Raw genomic sequence first — 24,402 nt, 5'->3', positions numbered from 1 at the left:
AGAACAGCTAATATCAGTTCCCTGAAAAAAATATATTTTACTGGCAGCAGTACATTTTCAGTTGAATCAAACTGGGTAGAATACTGTATGTCAACGAAGGTAATTTCTGCAGAATCTAAACAAATCACAGTTATGCTGGCAAGGCCCTGAACAGTAACTCCGGTCAGTGCATTTTGGAGTCTGCAGATAAAGGATGTGCATTTATCACTTCCTCAATACAAATTCTCTGCATTCATTTATCCATGTAAATTAGCTAGAAGCAACAGGGCGCTCAGTGAAGAAACCCCTTTAGCAGCAATGTACTTGACTTATGGGGCTTTTTGTTTTTTTTTCTTATTAAAAAATAATTTGGGGGTTATTGTTTTTCCTCTTAGTTGCAAGAAGCTAAAGAAATAAAAACATTAAGACTAAGCCATGGTCAGTTATATTCTGCCAGATGGAAAAGAACAGAAAATTAACAGAGCTAGAATGAAGGCCTAGAAATGATTTTTATGACTGTAAGGAACAGACTGCAGTACAAGAAATTAGCTTACGTCAGAGTCATTTCCTAAGCATGTTATTATTACTATCTTCTCTTCAAAATCCCAATTTCCTCATGCAAGTTTAGAGCAACGTGAAGTGCTCAGTTGTAATTTGTCCCTTAATAAAGGTGAAGAGGTGCCATCATGTTCAAGTTCCCAAATGATCAGTAGCCATTTTCTTTCTAGACACGTTTAGTCTCATCCTGAGTCTGCAGTAGCAGCAGTAGTGTTTACACATTGTCTTTCAGTATTCCCACATCTTGCTGGAAGTCTGCAGACATTCTTATCATCTAAGGCTTTGCTTACAGAAGGAAAGGAAGCTCACTTCTCTCACATCTCTGGAAGGCTTCTTCCCTATAGATCACCATGTTTTTTTTTCAGTGATGTGCCCATATCCATCTGCAGTAGCAGTCTTCCAGCACTCACATGCACAGTGGTGTAACACAACATGGCAGAGCCATATTTCATATTTCAGGTCAGAAACTAACTAAATGTTTTCTCAAAAACTGATTCAGTTCAGACGTGCTTGAACCTGGAATGAAGCTCATAATCCAAAGATAGAAATTGCCATAGTTAAGAAAAGTAAGTTACTTAACAATATGGAAAATGTTTTCCATATGAAAAAGATGGGTTTCATTAACAAGATTTGTGCAGTATTCAATTGCTTTCCATTGAAAGGTAAAGTGAAATCTACTTTAAAGCAAAACATGAAATTCCATCTTCTCTGCTATTAAGACAAATTAGCTACAATAAATTAGTCAGTAATGTATTATTTACCACATTAGCAGTATAGAGCCCACAGAACTACTCGATGCACTGTTTTACCTAAGAATTATTTATGTGACATCTCTCAAACAATAAGCATAATAAGAAGAAGTCACTTCTAATTGTTACATGTTCTCCACAACTTTGACTCAGTCACTGAAGTATTTGTCTATATAGGATGCAGAATAGCACTGACCGAAAAATCCGACTTGACATTTCTGGCCTAGGCACAAAAAGAACAAGTTTCAAATGAAAGCCAAACAACAAGAAAGCTGTGCAACTAGCTAAGCAATATACCAAGCTGTAGTACTAAAATGTTGGGATTACTTGCTTTCAGTTAAGAAGCACTTTCTGGTCACGAGAGCATAAAATAAAAGCTGGATCGTGTTTCCTTTTCCCACTAGCATACATTTTGCATGTAAGCAGCTGCTCCTAATCAATTGAGAGTTAGATATTAACACTTTACATAACATGAAAATTTATGTCACAGCCCACTTTCAAAAACTATAAAAGCATTCTCCCCACTAGCTCCGTGCCATAGGTCAGAGCACACTCCATTTGGCCTATCTACAGCATGGCAGCAATGTTATCCCTCCATCCTCCACAGCATCTTGCTCTGATACTACCAAAAGATTCACAGGAAGATCAAGTACAGAAGAAAGCATTACACAGTAACTACACTTTCAGCTGAAGTTCATTTTTGTCTTTGGAATACTCAGCAGAAAAATTTAAGGTTATCCGCCTTTAAAAGAGAGGCTGTCCTTCCCCACTGTTTCTTCCTGTTCCAGTTAGTTCTGTTTCAGCTCATGTTATGAAACTGTAGCTAAAACACTGGAGAAAAAGATTAACAGCAAATATGTGGAGGCTGAGGCCAGGCTTCCCAGTGGAAGGTCACCTATTCAGAAATGTCCCACCACACTGACAGACATCCCACATTTATCATTCTCACGTTCAAATACACTTCAAGGCCAACTCTGTTTCTTCCAGTTTTGCAAGCTAGAAAGGGAATATGCCTACATGTTAAGGGCTATTCTTGCTCTCACTTTTCTTAAGTTTTACAATCACTCCAAAGTTTCTGTAGGGGTAGAATTGAAATTTCCAGAGTAGAAATGACAGTTAGTTGATATTATCAGCAGTACTGTTCTCCACTGAAGTATGAAGCTGCAATCACAAGAGAAATGCAGAGTTACATGAGGAGCCCAGTTCACTGCAGATGAAGTACAGACCTAGAGCTACCTGCAAGCATGATTTTACGCTAAATAAACAACACAATTTGGAAACAAAAATACACAACTGAAAATGTATTCATTTTTGCACAAAGGGCTGCAGAACAACCCAAAACCGAGAATTTCTTGCATATTAACCAGCGTTTTAAAAGTTAACCATAAATACACTTTTTTTTTTCTTTTTGAAGTAAAACACAAACTGAATGGGGAATTGATCAGCAAGTCTAGATATTCATCTGCGTACATTATTTCTTTGATTGTAATATAGGGGCTTCAAATGCAGCTGCATCTATTTTACTGTTCATTTCTTCATCTGTCTTTGAAGGGAAGGCAGCAGATCAGTCTCTGATTACATATAAAGTATCTAGGATAAATCAGTAGTCCTAGCTGAGGAAAACACATACACGATATTTTGGAAACTACTTGCCTTTTGGCCTCTAAAAACAGCACTGAAATTCCATTTGCCCTCATCTGTTAAACAGCATATACTTATGTGCTGGTTTATAACTTCTTCTGCAAAGGCAGAGCAATTACTTCATAGCTGAAAGTTGATCAGAAAATCATCTTTAGATGAAACACGCAAGACATTTTAAATGCAGGTTTCACCTTTAGCAAAACATCAGCATTTCCAACATTTCATCTACACATGCTTTATTTAAAAACAATTACTCAATAAGATCTTTTTCTTGAAAAAGCTGTAAAACAAGTAGTTGAAGACCAAAATGGTATGAAATGTGTCACATTTCTCCTGTCTCCCTGGGATATACGTCAAAGCCAGTATCTCACACAAGACTACTAAAATGTATCTCCAAACTAGTAAACAAACCCACTGTATGGAAATCTGCAATATGACCTTATATTAGCTGATCCTGAATTAATTTTAGAGTCATAAGATGCAAAGAGGTGAAGAAAAAAAATCAGTCTCATACAGTCATCTGAATGCCTCTATTGTCTCTTTCGTCATGCTATAGTTCGCTTTGTTGTTGTTTTCATCTTTCCTTTCAAAATAGCCTCCTGCAGTTCTAAGCTAAAGATCTTCCTGGAGCTTGTATGCGACAGCTGTAGTATCTTAGCCATCTGTTTAATTTATATTTGCTAATGCAGCTCCTGCTGTTTTCAACTGACAGCTTTTTTCTCTCTTATTACCCCCACACGGGAATCATTGAACTTGCCAAAGTATTCCTGTAGTCTCACATGTCAAATCAAGTCCAGTGACAAAAGGTGATGAATGAGGCTCCTATGCACCTCCCTTTCGTTTTATTAAAAATATGAAAATTTCAAAAGAGGTTTTATGTTACTTCTTTAAAGAAAAACTATAAAGAAAAAGAAAGGAACGGGTACAGAAACAAAGAGGGAGACAGTAAGGAGAAATCATACCCCCCTCTTGTCAACACAGTAATTCTGTGGGACGGTTGAGGCTGGAGGATCTCCAAGATCCCATCTGAAGCAGAATATCCATTCCTTACCCACTCACTAAAGCCACAATTCAACCTGTTCAGCATCTATACCCCCCCTACCAAGCTAATGGCTTGGCTGACCACTGAGTTCCCCTCACTTGCAACCAACAAAGAATCATAGAACATCCTGAGATGAAAGGGACCCACAAGGATCATCAAATCCCACTCCTGGCTTCAGCACTCTGCAGGTGAGAAGAATTCACAAGTCAAGGGGAAGTGATGGAGAGCCAAAGCCCACATGTTGCAACACCAGTAGTTACTGCCATTCGATAAAACCTTCTGCAGAAAGGTGTGGGGGCTGCACCCTGTTCCTATTAAGAGATCCTAGATAAAGGCACAAATCACCTCCTGAAACAGTAAACAGCCTTATACAGTAAGCACAGATGTTACTGTCCCTGCAACTCCTCTAGAGCACGGTAACAGGAAGATTAAGGAGTCTATTCCTGCTGAAAAGTGACATCAGGTTTAACACAAAACTTCGAAATTTAACGTAGATAATCCCGTTCTGCTAAAAATCACATTAGCTGAATCATGGTGAACTCTGCAATGCCTGTCCCAAATGACGGAACACCACACTCAGTGATGACTAACTCCAATCCAGAAACAGGTAGACACATCAAACACAAAGAGCTGCACAAAAAGCCAACCCTGTCTGAACTGTGTGTGACTGCTCATTACTTCTAAATTTCCCCTCTTGAAGCAAACTGATTAACTGGAGAGGTACACAGAAATATGAAATGGGCACATCCCAAAGGCCTGGAAGATGTACGCTTTCTCGTACCAGACAAGGTTCATCACAGCAGCTGATAAGAAGCTGGCAAGGAATACTTCGAAGACATCAAGTCATAATCTCTTATTACCACCCCTGTTCCCAGAAGATGATGAGAAATTAAATCGATTGTTCTAACATGACACTCCAGGAGCTAACTTCAACAGTCATGAAGAATGCTTTAACTCTTTTGCCGTGCTAAGATTTTCTGTTTTAGTTGTCTTCATCTCCTCTAAGCTATCTAGATTATAGAGGGAAACAGAAGAACAGAGAAGTCAGATTAGGAAGGAAAGAATTAAGACATCTGGAGAACGAAGACACAAACATGCCAGAAGCTTTTCTATTCTGGCAATATGTTGCAAATCTTCATTCCAAAATTCAATCTTTCAATGATGTGCATGACTTAGTGTTTTGTTTCACAACAGCCTCAGAATCATTCCCACACGCCCTGAATAGAGCGGGACTTTATCCAGCATTACAGATTTACTACTCTGTAATTTAAGAAAAGCCTGGGTAAGTACATGATGCACTCATTTGGGAAGAATACAAATATCAGTGCAACAAGTGGGAAGGAACTTGTGATAGTTCCCTATCTTGTGCACAGTCATCCCACAAAAGTTTGAAACTTAAAACATAACAAACACTTTTTCTTTTGAAAGTACAGGAAGCTACTGCCAAAAATAACAACTGGTGCACTCTGGAGAAGCTTACTGCTTCATTTTTGTATCCTTACTTCTTGAAAAACTGTGTACAAAAGAAAAGTATATTGTACCATACAGAAAGGCTAAAAAGGCTAAAATCTAAAACAACCTTGGGCCTAATATACTAACAGCTACACCACACATTAAGTTGTTACAGCCATTCCTACGCAGGAAACCTCGTCCAAGAGCTAGACAAGTTGACTTTAATTTTCTCTCTGTATCGCAGTCTTGCCATCTATACACGGAAGTAAATGCTGATGAAATCCAATATTATCATATAGCACTACAGATACACAGCACAGATTCTACGATTTATGATACAGTGACAATACCATGAAAAAAAAAACAAACCCTCAGATAACACAGATCTGAAAACATGAAGAGTCACTACTCAGCTTCTGTTGATTGCTTGTACTTTATAGCATTCCTAAACAGCAATCAAGAAAGCATAAGGCAATAATCTACAATAATGTAGAAACGGATTAATGTCCTAAGTCACAGAACAGTATTCTTATGACTTTTGTAAACATACTGAACAAACAACTCACAATATAGGAATTCTGTCCCACTATCTGCCTACCATGCTACTCAGGCCAAAATTAACTTTGACACCAATTCTCCCTTACCTCAACATGCGTATGCACAGTCTAAGAAGAGCTGTGTTATATCAGATGCAGAGTGAAAACACCACCAACCTAGAGAGGGAGAAGAAACATCACATAAATATGAGTGTCTGACAGTGTATGGCAACAACATCTTCTGAACGTTCTCTGGCCACAGTATCTGATCCACTTCAATATCTGCATTACTGCAGTTTCCAGTTCAGGAAATTACAGTGAAGCAGATCTGATTCTGGTCCTTTGACTTTAATCCACTTTTGCATGCTTGCTAGAACCCTGAAGGATGCAAAAAAGCATTTGTGACTCTTTGGGCCAGAGGAATAACTTAATCGACCAGAAATTATCCAAAACTACTAACATAAAAATTGAAGAAGAACTGTAAGTTAGGCAAAATATTCTACTTATTTTTCAGCCAGATTTTTCCGTTTTCCTTCTTCTTTCTGTGTTGATTAGCCTTTGGCCACAAGCTCCAGAAGGGAAAAGAACCTCTGCTGTGTGCCACTGCTCAGCCTGGTGCACGACACTGTCCCACTAAACAGAGAGGATGAGGTGAGGACTGAGAAGACCATGCACTTCCAAATGAAAGCAGAACAGCAGTGAGCAGCAAGATGCTCTCCAAGGTGACCAGAAGATGCCCTGCCCAGTGTGAAACTTTTAAAAACCTGGCGTAACAAATTTTTCAAAACCAGATACAGAAAACAAAAACTTCAGAGTAAGAAGGCACCAGATTTCACAACCATCAAAAAGAGTTAATTTCCTCTCTGTCAGCTACTACTGCCCAAGGATAGAACAATACTTTTCTACCCATTAGCAGCAAACACAAGAAAGTATCTGCACTGCTTCCTGTGGAGGTTATGTTATGGTAAGTACTGTCTCCATACACATCTCCCTTTGGACAACTCTCCACAATTTGACAACAAAAGCTTATCATAACCTGTGTGGTAGGAAAACCTGACATTGCTTTATTTCTCACAAAATACATCTGTTTTCCAATGTAGGCCTGTAGATGATTCTGGAAACAGAACAAAAAAAAAAGCACCTCTCTTCATACTATAGAGTAGATCTACAAAGGAAAAAAAATTATTTATTTATTTATTTCATTATTCAAGGGTCGAATTCTGTAGCAGAGCAGAGGATGACCTGTCCTCTCAATCTTTGCAATAAATATTCTGAGTGCTGAACATCTCATGAGAAAACATCTGAACTACACACTTTATACTTAGTCTGGTCAAACACCACTTGATACATCCTTCAGTCAAGCATTAACAAAGTCAGCTCTCCACTACTCAATGGGGGATGGGAGTATCCACATAATTGAAAAACCTTGACCTCAAAATGCCAGTTACGCAGAGCCTACAGCTTGTTATCTGTACGCTGCACTTTGCAGTGCTCAGGGTCTGGGCGGTCAATCACCTGGAGTACAGAGCCCCATATGAAAACCCAGCTAACAAACCTCTCAAAGCAGACAGGGTCACAGACATGTAATATATTACTCTTTCATCAGTTTTCTCTCCTAGAACTGCTGTAACCACCAGCCCTGCTGCACAGAGTCTTGCAGAGCCAGAGCTGCAGCCCAGACCTGCAAGTTGTGGACTCCAGCTGGCTCCTGTGCATCTAGCTCCAAAACTGCTTCGCCACAGCCCATACACTGCACAATGCAGAGATGTCAGCCGTAGCTGTGAATAAAGCTGGCAGAGTTTCAGTAGGTCAGTTTATGGCCTGGGGTCTGAGCCATGCATGAACAGATGCACTGCTTCCAGGTCTGAGCCTGGGATTTCTGTATGGGTAACTTGCAACCTGAATAATCTACCCAGGGAAAATAAAGCGTTAGCTGTAAAAATTAAATAGAAGGAAGGCCAATTTTAGTGCCCACGGTTATTCATAGATCAAAAATTCATTCATCATGCTTACAAATGCAATGCATAATGTTCTTCATACACTGTTTGAAATCCTTTTCTCTCAAGTTCTGCCTGTGTGCATTCCTCTTCACTTCCTGGTAACCTAAAGGATTCCCCAAGTGCCACTTCAGTTAAGAGCACACAGATGATAGCCTCCAGGAAATCAGACCTGATTCTCCAGGCTCTCCAACATAGGCAAGAAATTATGTACTTAGTTAAGCACAACTGCCCATATATACACAGCATTTCAAAACCAGAGCGTTAATACCACCCTGAACTCAGAACTCCCATAATTAGGTCATAGTCTTCCCTCAAAAGGCAATGCTAGTTCATTTTTAGAATAGAGGCAACAGTTTTCAACAAATTCCAAAGAATTCAAAGGTTTTACCTGTCAGAAAACCAAGTTTTGTTGCTCATAGGCACTTTTGGTGCCTAGATTAAAAATAAAAAGGCAAGTACAGCTGCTCACAGCTGATAAGGCCTCCTGCTACCGACATCTATTTATATCCATGATCCAGAGTAACAAACTAATGTACTCTAAAAACCTAACATAACTGTTAGATAAAATATGGAAATGGGAAGATGGGACTAGAAGCCATCTTCTTTACTGGATAAATCCCCTCCCTGTAAGCCAAGAAAGAGCAAGTTGGGTGAATCTCATAGAAGAACTATACTCTTCCTGAAGACAACTGCCAAAGCAGAGGCTCTCAAAATCAATTTCCAAGTTAGTGCATCAAGTCAGTACACTCCTGATGACATTCTATTGGTTCTCATCCTAGAGTGGGGTGAGCACCTTTGCCAAATCAACTAATGCCTTTTGCCTGAGATCACTGATGTGCCACTCTATGCACAGACGTGAAGGCATGGCAGGACGATGTACATGACAGAATGACATACAGGAGCACAGTGCTAGCATTTGGGATTAATCTGATTTGTGGGGTTGTAAAGCACAGATGGAAACACAAGCTTAAGGTTCCAGGAAGAAGCTCTGCAATAATAACAAATAGGTCCTGTGTTAGGGTCATGGGAGAGCACATACAGGAGAATGAAATAGAGAAGATGGAAAAAAACCCATGTTAGCTTGGCCCAGAGCTGGTGTTATTCTTGAAGATGAAACCCAGCCCAACTGAGTCTGAAAACCCTAGTGTAAGAGGGCATCACAACTCACATATATGTATGCAGTTATTAGGCCAAACTGAGATACTGCTTATAGGAGAAGAAATGCAGCTTGTCCTGTATGTATCTGTAAGACAGTACCGCGCAGTGCTCAGTCTGGTATCCCAGAGACTAGTCCAGAGAAGAGTTAACAGCTGCAGGGTACAGTTTCACAGGAGCATAAGCCTGTCTTGGTGGCATACAAAGTCGGCCCAGATCCCTAGCTATTCACAGCACGCTGATCCAAATAACTAATTCACCAAAAAATTATTATCAGTCAGCCAGATTCATGAGTTGATTGAATGCACCCTACAGCTGCCTAATTTCGGAAACTGAAGCAAGACAGAAATGCCAGAACTGTGGGAGACGAGAGCAACACTGACCTTTCCAGAAGCATGGTCTGAGATCACCTTTCACAAAATAGCACCTAACTGTACAGACAACAGGGGAAGGAAGGGGATATTCAGGCTGCCTAGAGAACATCCTAGACCATCAGACCATGTTTTCTCCAGGCTACTGACTTTCGGGGGGGAAATTCTGGTCATAGATGTGCATTTTATCAGCTCTGTGCTCTCCTGTTTCTTCTAAAGTGTTCCAGTGCTGAGAAAAATGCTTTAAGTTTTACTTAAAATAGAAGAAAATAACCCTTTCAGTTCTCCCTCCCCCTACTTTTATACTTTTTGCTCTTCTGACAAATCCAATCACAGCAAAAATGGCAGTCTCTGCTTTTGTGTACAATGTTTGTCTCAGTCCCTCTGTTTCGTACTTTATGCTTAAAATTACTTTGATTGATGTTGGGGATCTATTTTCTGCCTGATTTTTAGTGGCTAAGCATTATGCACGTAATATTGTTATTTGCATTTTCTATAGATTGGATTTTTCTATAGATTGGATTCTCAGAGATGAGAAATTTTATTTTGTTCTTTTTGCATTATACATAAAAACTGAAAGGGAAAAAGCAATATACCACCAACAAACAGTGATCAGGCTGGGCAGACCACCGCTCTGGATCAAGACTAAAAGAGAGGATTTCATGGTGACAAATCTGAAACAGCCAGCAGCTGGTTTAGAGGCACACACAACACAACCCATCTGATGACAAGGGGCCTCCCTCATGCTCTACCCTAATTTGACTCCATCACTCACTAGCCTGCTGTTCCATGTCTTCATGGTAAACTAACATCAAACAACTACTCAGAAACCCAGGGTTAGAGGGAAAGTATATGCATAAAAGAGATTAATCTAATTCTTGTCATGCTTCCTGTGTTATATTTTGTTTCACAGTTTTTCATTTTGATTCTGTGATCCAAATTTGGGTTATGGCAAGATGATAGCAATTTCAGTTTTTATGTATAATGCAAAAAGAACAAAATAAAATTTCTCATCTCTGAGAATCCAATCTATAGAAAAATCCAATCTATAGAAAATGCAAATAACAATATTACGTGCATAATGCTTAGCCACTAAAAATCAGGCAGAAAATAGATCCCCAACATCAATCAAAGTAATTTTAAGCATAAAGTATGAAACAGAGGGACTGAGACAAACATTGTACACAAAAGCAGAGACTGCCATGTTTTTTCAGTCAAACCCTCGCAAGTGTTGACCAATTATTCCATTCCCCCCATCCCAGAGGAGCAGTGCTACTGCAAACCTGAGCCTTTAACTAGCAGTCACACGGTTTATAGAGCAGCAGCTCTGCCAGGTGAGGGGAAATGATCTCCTGCTGTGCTGACCTAGCACAGAAACATGTTTCGTCTCAGCTGGAAACTGTTATTACACAACCAGTGCTCCCAATACACTAGAAAAATAGCTTAGATACCCGGCATCATAGATCTTTATATTCCCACTATGGATAGGGCCATCGAAATTCCCACTGCCTCTCATTTCTCATGCACTTAATATGTTGATTTAATTAAACGCCTGTAATTCAGTTTACATTTTACAGGAGGCAAAAGGTAGAGAGATTCTAGTAAATGACACTTGAGATAAGAGAGAGAGCGAGTGGAGAGCGCATTCTTTGCATACAGGCCAGCCTGAAATACAAGGCTTAAAAATCCACTTGACTAGAGCAGGTAGGAAGCTAGAAATCATTTGACAGTGTTTAAGTCCATAAACAAGAGAAGAGTCATCTTCCCAACAATGTGGGCAGACACCCCTGATCCGCTCAGGGATTTTTCCCAGCTGCAGCCAACAAAGCCATGTCCTTTCTCACTGGCTCGGCACTGAGCAGCAGTGGACAGGAGTGAAACCGAAGCAAATGAGGTCAGTCCTACATTGCACTCGCTGGGAAAGCCTGAAGCAGAAAGGCAGGCACTGATTCACTGAGGATGAGGGGAAGTAGAACATGCAGGAAACAGGAGGAGGTCTGGAGCAGGATCTCCCTCCAGCTGACTGCACGTACAGAGCAGCCAAAGGCTTCAGGGTGAGATAAGAGAAGGACGAGCACTGGCTACTCTCTAGATTGGAGAGGAAGAGGGAAAGCTGATGGCAGCGGAAGCACGGCTGGGAATGACTGCAGGAAAAAACCAGCACATTTAAGGCAGAGGTAAGCAGTAGAAGGAATGAAGAGACAGACCAAAGTCCCAGATAATGTTGGCAAAATTCAGAAAAATTATTAAATACGCTCATTTCCCCTAAGGGATAACTGGAGTGAACCAGGAATATAATGTGAAAACAGGGATTACCAATAATAAACAACTGAAGAACAGTCAAATCATCCAGCAAATTTTCCTAGGCTTAGTGCAACAATTCCTTTGTTCAGTATTTTCCTGCAGAATTACCAAGTCCTCCGCACACTCAGGCAGTCGTCACAGACATTATATTGGCAGATAATAAGGAAGCTAGAATAATACGTTGGATAAATTTACTTTATTTCTGTTCAAACTAGCTGTAGCATTAATTGAGGCATTATTTAAACACATTAAACAAGAAGTTAGCTAGCAATCTGTTAGATGGGCTTAATTAGAAATATGGAATGATTCCATTCCTGTGAGGCAGAGCAGGCATGTCAGTAAGACACTCCTCAGCCTCCCCGTTGATGGATGCAGCATCACGATCTGCTGCTGTTCCTCATACTGCCATTTTTGTTTGTCCAGAAATATCATTTATGGGCAACAGTAATTCCTAGAGTCAAAGATCCCAGGCACGTGGACACAAAGGGCCGCCTATATCCCTCGCTGTGACACACTCCTCAGGATCTGTGACACTGTGTTGTAGAGAGACTGTGAAAGCCCCAACAAATTCAGTGATGGGAACTTACTGAGTCCCATGAAAGGGAACAACGCTGTCACTCCGGAATCCGTTTGTTTTACTGCATTTTCAAATCCAACTTAATTCTGAGGCTTAAGGAAGACAGTTCAGGAAGACCACAGATTTGAAAAGCTGGGTTTTGAATAAGTAGCTGAAGTCAACGTGAAGTCACATAGTATCAGGGTGCTTTGCTTTTAGTGTTTGCGTTTTGTACATTATAAAGGACAGGTCTCAAGTGTTTTGAGCTACTGCAGAATTAAGGACAAGTGAATTCAAGAAAGAAAGAGTGGCTAAGAGAACTAGACTCCATAATCCAAACTTAAGGCAAAGGGCAAAATGTTCAGGATTGCCATAGCTGCACAACTTAGGGCTTTTTGCCTCTGGAAAAATGGAGACAACGGTACAGGAACACAGGGCATCAGCAGGAGTCAACCTTTGGGCACCATAAGTGTCAGGAAGGACCACTGCATTGTAACAGCCACCTCCTCAGCACCGATTACTGAAGTCAGGAGGTGTCCCTAGGTGAGATTACAGAAGCATCCTCTGGTGGTTAATAGTAACCATAGTATATTCATGAAAATCTTGGAACCCATAACACATTTGATTGACATTTCCAGAGGAAAAGTTACCAAACTGCTATTTTGCAACTCTGAATTTAAAATGAGTGGGACATAAATATTTTTTTTTCCCAAGAATAATTTAACTGAAGGCCAGATGGAATGAAGCAGGGAAGCTACCAGGAGCATCCTAATAATAAAATTTCCTGTTATTTTTGTTGCTGTTAAGTCAAGTTAGTTCTCATCGGAGAAAAGAAAATAAACAAAAAAGAAAAGGTCAATCTTGGAAGGGGAGAAAGAAGAGGCATTTCAGAGGACAAACTGAATCTCTGTACATTCCTGCTAAAAAATGGAAGATTTTTTTTTAAAACTGAAATCTGTCAGAAATATCTGGAAAAATTTTTTGCAATCTCTACAATTATTAGCATAACAATCTTCACAAACAGAGTGAAAGAGAAAGGTTGGGGATTTCATCTCACACAAACTCATGAACAGGTAGGCGTATATTTTTTGTATAGAGAAGGCAGTATCTGAATTTTAAAAACCCCACAAGATAGCAGAATAAAATGCCATGCACACTCCAGCCTTGATGCCGATGCCGCCTCAGCTCCCTCAAAATCGCCACAGTAAAACAGCTGCTCACCCTTTTCCCCCACCCTTATGAATGGCAATATGACACTGAGTGCCTATTAGGAAGCTAATCCCAAACCACAGTATCATTCTGTGTCCCAAAGGACTACCTCCTTTTCTTCCCTGTATCACTCTCAATTCCATCTGACATGAGTGACATATTTGATGGTGAAAAGAAGCTGCTTAACAGTATATTTTTGAAAATCTATTTTTTTTTTTTCCCAGTAGCACAGCCAAACAGTTTCAAACCAGAAACTGAAGTCCTGTGTATTCTCACATAGGACTACAAACAACAGTAGATCCAGGGCCCATTATGCACTCATCTAGCTCGAGAATCCCTAACGAGCTTTGTGACAAAAATCATACAACTATTGTTACAATAAAGTAACCGAAGAACACTATGGTATATTCATACCTATTTCATTTATACTGTGTCTATTTGTATTTCATGCATATTCACATACACACGTGCCTCTCTGATACAGCACTGACAAAATTCCCTTTTAATACACCAGTGGCTCAGCTGCTAACCTATGAGCGTTTTGGAAGTGGCTCACACAACAGGAAAAACAACCTCGCTGCAGGAGAGCTCCAGCAGGGAGACAACAATCCAACAACAAACAGGACATGAAGCATCAAACGGAAAGTGAACTCTTGCAAAGCTCAGACAGATGCAAAAGCTGCCGGTGGTACCATGGGAAGATGTATTTGTTTAGCAAGTTTAGGAACATACAGACGCTATTCATACTTCGGTACAGAAATACTTATCACTGCGATACTTGGAAGAGATGCACTGAGAGTTCAAATGATCTATCAGGCACAGCACAGCTTTTCAAAAGCACCCAGAGCAATTCTCTATGTGCGACCCTACATTCGAAGCCCATCCCTGATCACCAGCAGGGATTCCTGCCCTGTTCGCTCCTGACAGAGCAGCTTTTTGTTGAAAGGTCACAAAAATATTTTCCCGCTCCCAAACCAGTGTATGTTCATGGAATGCTTACAGTTGGAAAAATGTTTGAATTTAATTCTAACCACTACTTCCAGAAGTGACATCTACACACAAACCAAACAACAGCAGGCAGACACTACCCCCAAACTCTGTTACGTGTCATCAGGCAAAACAACTATTTCTGTACACAGGACGGGCTTCAGCCTTTCACCAGAAGCCAGAATTCTCCCAATCCCTTACTAAGTCATCGTCACCTTGCAACAAAAGTAATAAATCACAACAAAAGAAGTATTTTTGGTGCAATTTTACAGCATTATCATTTTGATTTTTCTGTTTTACAGCTCCATTTCATGCACTTCAGCAGTAACCTCAACATCACATTCAAATCTTGGGCCTTTTAAATCCACAACTCCATGTATTTGTTATTCAAAGCACCCTATTTGGAATGCTGTTCTCATCCTCTGGTAATAATTTCACGAGTAGGCACCCAGCGTAGGCAGGATGTGCAGGTCCACACTAAGCACAGACCCCCACTAACTGCAGCATCACAGGCAGGACATGAGACAGACAGCAGCCACAACACTCTACTTCTCATGGGATGCAGTACTAAAATGAAGTCTAATAGATGCATATATGAGAGAAATAGATTCTGCTAGAGCGTGCATTGTATCTATTCCTTCCTTACCTTTCCCTTTAAGTTGCAGAGGTCACATCACCCCTTAAATCAGAGCCACAAGCAGCAGCAAGAGCTGCGTTTGAATTTTCCTTCCCTCTGGGGAAGCAGGAGCACGCACTCAAGTGAGCATTCATGCCTCGGCCAGCTTGAGGACAAGGCTCTGCACCAAAGTCCTTAAGACCTTCTCACAGTTGCTGATTTCATCCAAGGAACTGAAAGAGCATTGCAGCAGGACACTGCCAGCCTCCTTTTCAGTCCTCTCTCCCAGACTGCCAGTCTCTGGCAAGTGAAATGTCAAGAACCAGGCAGGGGCGGCGTTTGGAGAAGGAGGGATAAGAGATTCTCACCATCCATCAACCTCAAAACCTATTCAGCCGACAACTTGAATGGGACCGGCATTTCATTCTCCATGGTAACACGGGATGGAAGGAGCCTGGAAAGGGAGAGTGAGAGGACAGACACGGGGAAAAACTGCAGAAGAAGTAGGAAAAGCTATAAACTTTGCAACCCCTCTTTGCTGTGCAAGTTGCACATAGGAGGGGGAAAAGTCCTCTCCTTGCCTCATACCCCCAGACAAACTGTCCTGCAGTCGAGCAAGGTGCCCCTTCTGCGAGCAGTGCGATGATGGGGAGGAGGAAATCCCTTCTTCTACACAAAGACAAATGCATCTTGAATGCTGGGAATTAGGGAAAGTGGCAGATTTTGGGTGAGTGCCCTACAATGAAGAGAACTGTCTAAATGGGAAGAGATGCTGCTGCTCCCTGGGCAGTGCTTTAATTCTACAGATGGGAGCACCAGCACTGGCTCATTCTGTGCCAGCACCGACCACCGACTGGAGCGGAGAATTAACATCACCCCTCTGCCTGCTTCGCTTCTCATCTGGAAGCAAATGCTTGACTGTTGCTTCTATTGCGCTCAATCACCCAGGGGCACAGACTCACAGGCTATTTCTTCCTTTCCAAAGCACACCAAAATGAAACACAGAAGCAGCTAGGCTTAAAGTCCAGGCAGAACCTTTACTGAGATTACAGGAGCTCTGGGTAATTCCGTTCTTAATAACGTTGCAGGCCCAGCCACCTTCCGAACTTTTTTTTCTGCTATTTTACATTCATAACTTGAGCTGTCACAGCCAGAATGTGCACAACAGGGAAATTACATTTGGATTCATGCACGTTTGTGTTCCAAGCTGGCCCCATGCAGCTACTGAAAGAGTCTCTGGCTAAAGCACTTATGCAAGATAACCAAACAAAGGGCTGAAAAGCTCTGCAAATCCTGGCTGCTGCCATCTTATTTCTTTCTCAATTCTTCTACAGATTCTTTCCCAAAGGACACATTCAAACCTCCCTCCCCCACCCAAAACCACCGCCTCTCAATCCCATGTTTGTTCTCCCTTTGGTAGTGCATATGGGACAAACTGTTGTGTGGTACATAAGGTAATAGCCTCATCTGTATGGTTGGCCCTGTGTTAAAGGTGATATACAGAGCTATTTTGAGTTCTCTCAGCAGTTATCTTGTGCTAGCAAACATGTTAAAAAAAAATCACATTTTTTTCAGCTACCATTTTTGCTTCCATTGTTCCTATTTCAATTTTGGAGACGCAGCTTTCCAGTTCTTATAGAAGGCCTTATTTACCACTCGTGACATTGCTACTACCCATACGGCATGTTAATACCCAGCTCCAGCCACTGAACTTCAGCCTTTACCCATGAGCCATGTCAAAGCTGAGTGAATACATTCTAAGACTCGGAATCTTGTTAAAAACAAGCAGCAACCTCTGAGGGAATGATCCTAGCCACTTCTGCTGCCACTTTCTATTGCTCTCCAACACATCCTGCCAAGAGATCCTTCACCTTAGGTAGGAGAGGGGCGAATCCACCTCCTGAAATGCATGTGATGTACACAGCCTAGAAGTAGTTTCCTTCTTTCTAAGGGGTTTAACAAGAAAAAGAGAAATGAGCCTGTTCCATTCTCTCTATCCCAGCCAAAGCCAACTAAACCGGGAGTGACACACAGCAGTTGGAAACTGTCAGCCTCCTCCCAGTCTAAATAGGCAAAAAATGCAGCAAAATGCATCCACACAGATGAACTTAGCTCTTTTCACTTGCTTCTGAGGATATTTCAGAATCCCAACAAGGCATTTACACCCTTGTTTTAAAATATATTCACCCACATCAGTTAAGATGAGGATATTTAAAACAAAAACTTACTATTTTCATTTCATAGAGCAATCTCCAAATACTTTTTATTTTGCTTTGTGTATGGGAGCACAAAAGGGAAAAACAGTATTTTTGCCACTTGTCACAAAGCAGGATCATCTCCTCAGCACTTGCTGTTCGCTCAGCTTCACCTTGATCCTCTTCAAGGTTTGAAAGCGTTATTGTTTATCTGCAGCTCAGGGAAGGGATTTTCCTTCTCTCTGAAGTTGACTCCAACATACTTCAAAGACTTGCCGTCTACTAATATCACTCACTTGTCCTGTTGTGATCCAAACACCACACCAATGGAAAAGGAGCACTCTCCCAGATCCATTCCATCAGTGTAGTTTAGGCAAGGGGAAGGATGCTAACCACAGTGTTATCAACATTCAGAAACGTACCAAAAAGCATTCCAAAAGCAGATTTCAAATCAACCATGCTGTCCCATTGTGTAGTTTCCTACAGCCACCAGAAAGGGAACATAGACATGTCTCACCAGTATGTCTCACCAACAAGATCTACGGTTTGGAAATGAATCTGCAATGAGTAGGCTAAAGCTAGCACCACAAGGCACCCTGCCGAGAGGTACCGAAGCGTGGAGGGAGGCATGCCCACACAGAACCAGGGTCTCACCCAGCTTCCCAAGCAATAGAATAAACCGTACGGTGCAGCCAGCATTCAAAGTGCTGCCCACCATGTGTGCCTGTCACACAAGAATAGAAGCTGAAATCCAGCAATAGCTTCAGGCTGGCTGAGAATGAAGCTGATTTTGGTTCTGGTCGAGTTTGGTGGTCTGCACACAGCTGTCATGTTACAAAAGCCACCGTCCTGACTGGCTGCAGCATTACAGGGCAGAGAACCAGCAGAGAGCTGCTGGAGGAATCGACACAGCAGCCCAGTGCACCTGCTCTGGGCACAAATGTAATTTCACTTGCAACAACTGTGAACCCAGAACAAAACTCACTTTTTTTCAAGCAGATGTCTGCTCTGAAAAACATCTTCATGCTCACCAAGAAAATTAATGACTGAAGTTACTACACCATAACAGTGCCACGATTTATCAACAGAACGTTTTACTGTGGCTATTCACTAAAGCAGCATATTTAAAGGACAAGGTGAACAGTCCTGATACACTAAGAAAAGAAATAGGATTAAAACTTACCAGATGTGATAGATTTTGAGTTACCCTTATCAGCAGAGCACAAACAGAGCCAGAATTTAGTATCCATGCGAAGATTTCTGGAAAGATATTTTAATACAATGGAGAGATATCCCAGCCCCAGACTGACTCACATGGCATGTGAAAACAGTGGGAATCAAATACTCCCCTGCTCCTGTTCATGACCTTGAGGGAAGGCTCATTCAGTCAGATACTTCATACCCACAAACACTTATGGAAAGTGGTACTACACAATAAATTAACACAACAGCAAAAACACTAGCAAAAAGCCAGAAGAGCGGAGTGACTGGCAAGGCAGCCATGCCTGACACCCACAACTCAGTGCTGACTGTTATGCTGTTGTGGTCCTCGATGCCCTCATTTCATACAAACCAGAACTCTTCAGCCCCAGAATAATGATACATCTATCAAAGTGACAGGGCAAAAGGCTCAAGTTCAGAAATCTCCACCCAGGTCTAACAGCTATCCCAATGAATACATGTGCAAAAAAAGGCAATGCCTCTTGCTTATACACCTCTAAAGACAATTTCTAATCCATGGGGAAAAAAAAAACAATGTATACATACTAATTTACATTTATGAGCACCATGAAATAAAACTCAGATTTTGTCCAGTTGAAAATGCAGATGTGAAAAAGAACAAGTAGAAAAGACAGATATTCAATTATAAAGAGGCAGAGAACAAAACAATAGAAACAGCTGGACATGAATCTTTCAAAGCATATATTAGAAGAGCTTCTCAGAATTAAAAAAAAGATTAAAAAACCACAGTGAGAACGCATACAAAAATCTTCCAAGAAATCCAGAGCTCAAAAATTCCAAGGACAACATTCTGGAAATCCAACAAGCCTCAATTTAAGTTGACAAGCATAGCTGAAATATCTCTGAGCTATTCTCAATAAAAGTCATTTCAAGGCAGGAATGAATACAGCCATAGAGTGCACAAACTGAGTTGACCCAATTACACAACACAGGTCATCAACAAAAGACCACATCGTACCACTGAATTTCCCATTTCCCACTCATGTTCCACTTCGGACACACAGCCCCATAAGGAAAGAGATGGACTTCACTCATGCAATTTTATCAGAACCTATTTCTGTAATGGTACTAGATCATAGAATGGTTTGGATCAGAAAGGACTTTTAAGATCATCTATATTCAATACCCTGCTATTGACAGGGACACCTCCCTCTAGAGCAGGTGTCTCAAAGCCCATCCAGCCTGGCCTTGAACATCTCCAGGGTGAGGGCACTCACAACCTCACTGGGCCACTTGTTCCAGTGTCTCACCAACCACAAGCGTGCCTCAAAATGAACCTATAACAATGGGTTATTAAAAACGTCTCCAAAAGAATCAGCATTAGTTTATAAGGCTTCTGTAAAGTTAAAGATCTTCTGAATCTGGTGAGATTGAAATTTAAGAAACACTTGAAACTAAATCTTTCTTTTTTTCCATTTTGAGTGTTTTGTTTTAAAAACTTTTCATAAAGTACCCACTTGTATTCAATATCATCCATTAAACATTGTTTCCCTAACTTTAGGAAAAAAGCAAATACTAAATATTTCACAAGAGTAATACAGAAAATCACTACCAGCGTCCTAACAATTTCTTTGGCTAATGCTATCTGAACAGATACAGAACAGAAACAGAGTCACCTAAATCTGTTATCCAATAACATGCAATCTTACTAAACACAAATGACCCATGGAGAAGCAAAAGGACTTCTGTGAAGGAAGAGCTTTCAGAAAAGCATTAGCAGCCTTTATGTTTTGATCTCTGAAATCTTGTATCCTCAGTAAAGGCTTTCAATAATACACATCCAAATGTTTCCAAGCAAGTAAATATTCACTCCCTTAAACTGAAAATCTAATGGTGTCCTTACAAGGGCACAATTAGGTGTTTTCATTGAGTATAAATCAGACAGCTGCCTGCAATTGGAAATGGAGGCAAAAGATGTGTAAGAAATGCCTTTTTTCCTTGCAGAAGTTTTTCCCTGACTTAAGGGAAGGTTTTACTTTAAGAAATGAATATAACATTATCCAAATCTACAGGACCTACATCCTTAATGGGTAAATTTACAAGAGAGTAGTTGGTGTCTTTATTTTCTTCCCCCCCCCGAATTTCCTCTTGGATGTTACACATTCTAAGATTAAAACAGGTACAAAGGTTCTGCAAACTAAAGAAAGAACTTCATGATATCTCTGCAAATAAAGCTCTCTTGCTAAAGTAGCAGAGGCATCAATGCAAACGAATCAGCACTAACTGCTATTACTAACAGTGCAAAAAAGAAAAATGCTACTCCTTGATTTTAAGAGAGGTGAGAAAAGATGGAAAATTGCATGAAGTGAATCTTACAGACAGAGAAATGAGGTAAGTTTCACAGAAACGTGTCTATTTCTGTCTAAATTTCATAATGATACTTAAATACAAGCAATACACGATACATTCTTGGGACACAAAACACTACTTATAGCACAGCACTAAGCTGCGCCTTAAAGATCTATGCCAGTGTAACCAATGCAAAAAATAATTGTTTTTTTCTTGGGGGTTGGCAGACAGATGAATGAAGAGAAGACATCCTAACCAATCTTCTTGTTTCAGTACTAAATCAGAATCTCAACAGCTTAACTATCTACAAATGAACTTCCCTGAAGAAGAAACTGACTTCATTTAATTTTGTATCATTCTGCAAATAAGAGGGCAGTATTTAGAGCAGATGGCACAATTTACTTCCTCCTTTCTGCTACAAATAACAAATCTCATGATTTTTAAACTGTTTTCTAGTTTTGCACACAATGATTCTGGCTGGTACAGAACAGAAAAAGCAAGCTCAAACAATTCCCAACATGCCAGCTGTGCAAAATGTTGCAGACAAATACAAAAAAGTACTATTAATACATATTTTTACTCACCTCCACTCCCGAGATACCAAAATAATGCAAGAACCCACCAAGATACCAATGCAGATGTGACCTAAGGCACTGACAAATGAGTAACTTCTGAAACGTTCAAGGCAATGCAAGTTCCCAGCTCCCTGCTTTCCTTCCCCAGTGTAATAAGATGCAACACAAACTCAGTTTACAGTATGATGCCATATTTTGGCTGGAAGGCATAAGCGATCTGGATTTAACAATGTGTTAAATCGGAGCATAGCACCTGTGCCTTACTTTTGGCCTGCTTGATTTCCCCAGGGCCAGAGACGTGCCTGCCACCTGGAGGGGCAGCTGCCTGACTCGCTCTTCCCAGCAGAGCTACATGGACTCCAAGTCCCAAACCTGACAGTGGTGTTGGGGAGGGAAAGCACTTTGAATGCTACCAAGTGCTTCAGTGAAAAGGGATAGTCCCTGAAAGAAAATATTTAACACTGTTTACATGCATCTCTCTCATCATCTCCTCCCGCTTGCCTGAGTTGATATCAGAAACGTTACATTATAATTCAGACAACTGCTTCCAGTGGCCACGCTGCAGACAGAAAGATCAACACCTGCTGCAAAGAGACATGGGAGGCTCGGCTCTCCTGTAAAACACTCCACAACACTCCTCTAAGCCACAGAGAAGGTTCTCATCAAACGTTTGCATTCTCTAAAGCTGTCTTACTGACAAACACTGTAATACGATGTGTAATGAAAGGGGATAAAGCCTTGCTTCCCAGAAAATAAAATCAGACAGCTGATTTTACCGGAGGAAAATAAGGAGGCTGCAGCTCTTGCTAATGGCTTTGTAAGTATCTAATTTCTAATGCTAAAAGCTTCCTACATTTAAGTGATGAATTTGGAAAGGAGAAATTAAACAAAGGTGTGTTACACACATTGTCTCACAGGCACGTTAACTTCTGCCTCTTCTCTGAGGGTAATTTGTACATTGCAGCTTTCTGCATGTCACAATTTCATCATCATTTGGAGCAGCAATAATGGAGATGTGTTGCTGAAAGCACTTCAGATTTTCTAGGCTGACCTTCTGTTCACTGCTTCCCCACACAGATGAATGCCAAAATACCAGATCAATTCTTCTGTCCCACTGCCTTTCTTCTCCGATCTCCAAGTTTATTCAACTACTCCCAAATATTGTGTGACTGCTTGGAAAAACCTACTATATATTCTCCTTCTCCCCCATCCCCTCCCCCACAGATCATTCCTCCATAAAACAGTTAATCTTGAAACGACAATGCTGTCACCTTCCTTTTGCAGGTTTCTGCCATTGCTGTCACTATGGAAACAATCAGAACTTCAAATACGTTAGTAAGCATAATTTCTAAAATATGAAAGCGCCAAAGGTAAAGATTTTACACAAAAAACAATCAAGACAAAATTAGCTTGTTAGCATGGAAAGACTGGCTTTAAAGATTTTCAAATTAATATGAAGTCCTAGGGCAAAGCTGCAGTGAGCCATGGCCAAGGAGAGAGCTGCCAGTGCAGCGTCACACATCAAGACACACAGCCAAAGGCTGCAACTACCCACCAGGACTGCAAGCACCCTCTTTCCATCTGTTTATAACACAAAAATAAAAGCACTAAACAAAAGTAAGCCAGTATATCCTCAAACCATTACATCAACCTGAAAAGTTCTATACGACATACAGGAAATGGGATCTGTTTCTTCGAGATTCAAGAGTCGTTAAAACAAGGAAGGTCCCTGTAGCTTGCACTGCCTATATCTCAATAGCAATTCAGTCATCTTCCTCTCTGTTCATCATCTTCATTCACTTCCACAACAGAAGCAAAGTCAAAGCCAATTATTCTTAGTTTCTCAACCAAAGAAAGATTTAAAGCAGACCTTAGAGAAACAGAGGCTACAGAGCTTGGTTGGACAGCTATTCTGCTGTGTTGTGGCTTCAGCAATGCAAAAGCAGAGTGCCTATTATTGCTTTAAGTCTGGGCTCATCCAAGCCCTGCACGTGCAGAAGAAACAGTTTTCCCCCACTCCCAAAGCTCACCACATACTTCACTTTGACATGTTGGCTCAATTATAGCACACGGGAGCCTCCAGGGAACAAATACAGCTTTTTGAGACAACTCCCTCCCCACCACACACACATGCTCACTCTGCTTTTTCAGAAACTCATTTCAGTGCATATTTTGTGTTTCATCATCCTATTTTTGTCTCCTTTCAGTACATTATTGCAATGTACCCCCTCGTGCTGCTGCTTTCCTCACCTGCACTGGCTTAAAAATGAGCCACTATTTTACCTCAAATTCAGCTGCTAATGTTCAAATACAGAATGCAGAAACAAGAGGGACTCCTCCTTATTCCAGTGCAGAACACTCCAGCTTAAGAAAACAAAGCAAGAAAACAGCTCAAACACAAATTCAAGCCAGAGAGCACGGGGTAAGGAAAGGAATGGACATGCAGCTGTGAGGGACTTCAACATGAGGCAGATATTTTAACATCACAAAATCTAAAGAATAAATGCACTCTTTTCTTATTAATTACATGGCAAATGTTAAGTGCCAGGTGCCACTTCAGGCAGAAGTCTGCCATTTAGTTAGAGCTGGACAGGGAATCCTGGAGACTGCTCTCTGCCATTAGGACTTGGCTGAAGGACTCTGCACATCCACTGCATTCAGCATCATCCACACACAGCAAACTGCCACTCCCTTATATTTCAATTCTCCCAAGTGGCTTAGTAAAAAAATGCTCTACTGTATTCTTAACATAAAATGATTTTTTTTTTTTTGACTGCATAATACCTTAATGACTGCTGGAAATTATTATACAAAGATGGTGAGGGGTCCTGAGGACAAGGTGCGTGAGAAGCGGCTGAGGTCCCTGGGTTTGCTCAGCCCAGAGCAGAGGAGCTGAGGGGAGCCCTCATGGCCGCTGCAGCTCCTCACAGGGAGCGGGGGGCAGCG

At 41.0% G+C, this 24,402-nt stretch overlaps 1 protein-coding gene across 3 annotated transcripts in view; it reads right to left on the bottom strand.

The window, feature by feature from the left end:
• NDST2 (N-deacetylase and N-sulfotransferase 2) overlaps window positions 1-24,402 on the bottom strand; it is a 108,284-nt gene that overhangs the window by 76,840 nt on the left and 7,042 nt on the right. For 2 of the 3 annotated variants that reach the window (XM_010714379.3, XM_019617588.2), the window contains exon 2: window positions 6,066-6,134. The exons of the other annotated variant lie outside the window; for it this stretch is intronic. The gene's annotated coding sequence lies outside the window, so the exon portion shown is untranslated. The remainder of the gene's footprint in view (window positions 1-6,065; window positions 6,135-24,402) is intronic. 3 annotated transcript variants of the gene reach the window in all.

This window comes from Meleagris gallopavo, chromosome 8 (genome assembly GCF_000146605.3).
Source record: "Meleagris gallopavo isolate NT-WF06-2002-E0010 breed Aviagen turkey brand Nicholas breeding stock chromosome 8, Turkey_5.1, whole genome shotgun sequence".
Lineage (NCBI taxonomy): Eukaryota > Metazoa > Chordata > Aves > Galliformes > Phasianidae > Meleagris > Meleagris gallopavo.
The sequence above is the reverse complement of the archived record's forward strand: the minus strand, read 5'-3'. Positions and strand labels throughout refer to the sequence as shown.